The sequence below is a fragment of the Rousettus aegyptiacus genome, unplaced genomic scaffold, assembly GCF_014176215.1.
Source record: "Rousettus aegyptiacus isolate mRouAeg1 unplaced genomic scaffold, mRouAeg1.p scaffold_m13_p_1, whole genome shotgun sequence".
NCBI classification, from domain to species: Eukaryota; Metazoa; Chordata; class Mammalia; order Chiroptera; family Pteropodidae; genus Rousettus; species Rousettus aegyptiacus.
The window spans coordinates 84786501-84788807 of record NW_023416284.1 but is presented as its reverse complement, the minus strand read 5'-3'; the positions used below and the strand labels follow the sequence as shown (position 1 = coordinate 84788807).

At 32.1% G+C, this 2307-nt stretch overlaps 1 pseudogene; it reads right to left on the bottom strand.

The window, feature by feature from the left end:
* Nucleotides 1–772: 772 nt before the first annotated feature.
* On the bottom strand, nucleotides 773–895 carry LOC118605063 (annotated as a pseudogene).
* Nucleotides 896–2307: the final 1412 nt, after the last annotated feature.

Genomic DNA, 2307 nt, shown 5'->3' with positions numbered 1-2307 from the left:
AGAAAATATGGTTGGTATCATTTCAATCCTCTTATATTTGTAGACACTATCTCTGCGTCCCAGTAAGTGATCAATGCTGAGAACATTCCATGTGAACTAGAGAAGAATGTACAAGCAGCTGTTAAGAATGAAAGGTTCTGTAAATGTTAATTATATCTAGTAGTTCTAATGTGTCATTTAAGGATGTCTTTTCCTTATTGTTTTTTTTGTTTGGATGATTTGTCCATATCTGACAGTGAGGTATTTAGATCCCCTAGTATGATAGTGTTTTAGAGTGTGATAGACAATAAGGGACTGTCTCTCCCTGATGCACACTGACCGATTAGGGCCATTTTCCTGTTTGTGTAACTTTGTGTATGTTTTCTCTCTTGGTTTCATCAGTAAAACTGGCTTATAGTTCTCTTTTATGTGATAATATTTGAAAAGTTTTGTTATTAATGTTATGCTGCTTATATAAAAAGAATATGAACACTCTGAAACAGATTAAATAACAGTGGAGTTATATATTCCTTTAGGTTTGATAAATATCCATGAAACTGCTTAGATCCAGTACATTTCAGGAAGCAAATCTTTAGTAATTTTATTTATTCTTTATTAAATAATCTGAATGAATTTTTCTATTTTTGGTTCTATTTTGAGAATATGTGTTTATTTGTATGAAGGTTTAAAATTACTCTTATATAATTAAAAAATTACTCTCTATTTGCATTATCATTTCTAACTTTTACATTTGTATTTCTCTCCTCTCTTTCTGGTATTTTTTTTTTTTTTATGCCTACAGCACCTGCTCTTCCTAGGTGGTTTCCCATCTAAGTACTAACCAGGCCTGACCCTGCTTATTTAGGTTCTGAGATCAGACGGGATCAGACTTGTTCAAGGTAGCATGGCCATAGATTCTAGTATTTTTTGATATGAATTTGATGAAAACCAACATTTGGATTTATTTATTGGTATTCCTGTTTTTTCATTTATTAATTTCTGCTTTTATTTGTAGTAATTTCTTCTTTCCGCTTTCCCTAAGATCATTGTGTTGTTCTTTTCCAAGTTCTTAAATTCTATTCTTAATATGCTCACATTCAATATTTTCTTTTTAATAATATAAGTATCTAATGCTACTACTTTTCTCTGTGTACTGCTTTAAGTTTTTAAAATTTTTCCCCAGCTTTATTGAATTCTAATAGATAATTAGTTGCTTGTATTTAAATTCTACCATTCAATGAGTTTTAAATTTATAATTAGTATAGAATAATATATTAGTTTCAGTTGTATAGCATAATGATTAGGGAGCTATATAACTTACAAAGTGGTCACCCTATTATATCAAGTACTCCCTCCCCCTTGCATATTTTTACAACACTGTTGTCTACTTTTCTTATGCTAAAATTTATATCCCCAACACTATTTTGTATCTATCCATTTGTACTTCTTAATCCCTTTTCCAATTTTCACCATCCCCCAACACCCTCCCACCACCCACCAGCCCTCAAAACATTCTCTGTATCTTGAGTTTGTTTCTGTTTTGTTTTTGTCATTGTTTATTTTGTTTTATTCCTCTTTTTTTTATATTCCACATATATGTGAAATCACGTAGTATTTGTCTTTCTCTGACTTACTTCATTGAGCACAATACCCTTTAGGTCCATCAAGGCAATATCTGTTTCCATTCCCTTTCTTTTAGTGTGTGTGTGTCTTTTAAACTGAAGTGAGTCTCTTGCAAGCAGCATATGTAGGGGTCTTGTTTTCTTATCCATTCAGCCACTCTATTTTTTTGGTGTAAGCACTTAATTCTTTTCCATTTGAGGTATTATTGATAAATATGTAGTTATTACCATTCTTTATTCTTGTCTTTGATACATGCTTTTTTTTTCTTTTCTTAAAAAAGTCCCTCTAACATTTCCTGTAATACTAGCTTGGTGTTGATAAATTCCTTTAGCTTATTTTTGTCTGGGAAGCTCTTTATCTGTCCTTAGACTCTAAATGGTAGCTTTGCTGGAAGAAGTATTCTTGGTCATAGATCCTGGGTTTTCATCACATTCAATACTTCTGTCCTACATAGTTTCTTTTGATAAGTCGGCTGCCAGTTTTATGGGTGCTCCTTTGTAGGTAACTAACTGCTTTTGTTCTTTTTAAGATTTTCTTTTTGTCTTTAAGCTTTGGCATTTTAATTATTAGGTGTCTTGCTGTGAGCCTCTTTGTGTCACTCTTTATTGGGACTCTCTGAGCTTCCTGGGATTGTGTGTATATTTCTTCACCAGGTGAGGGAAGTTTTCCATCATTATTTCTTCAGATAGCTCTTCATCATCTTGT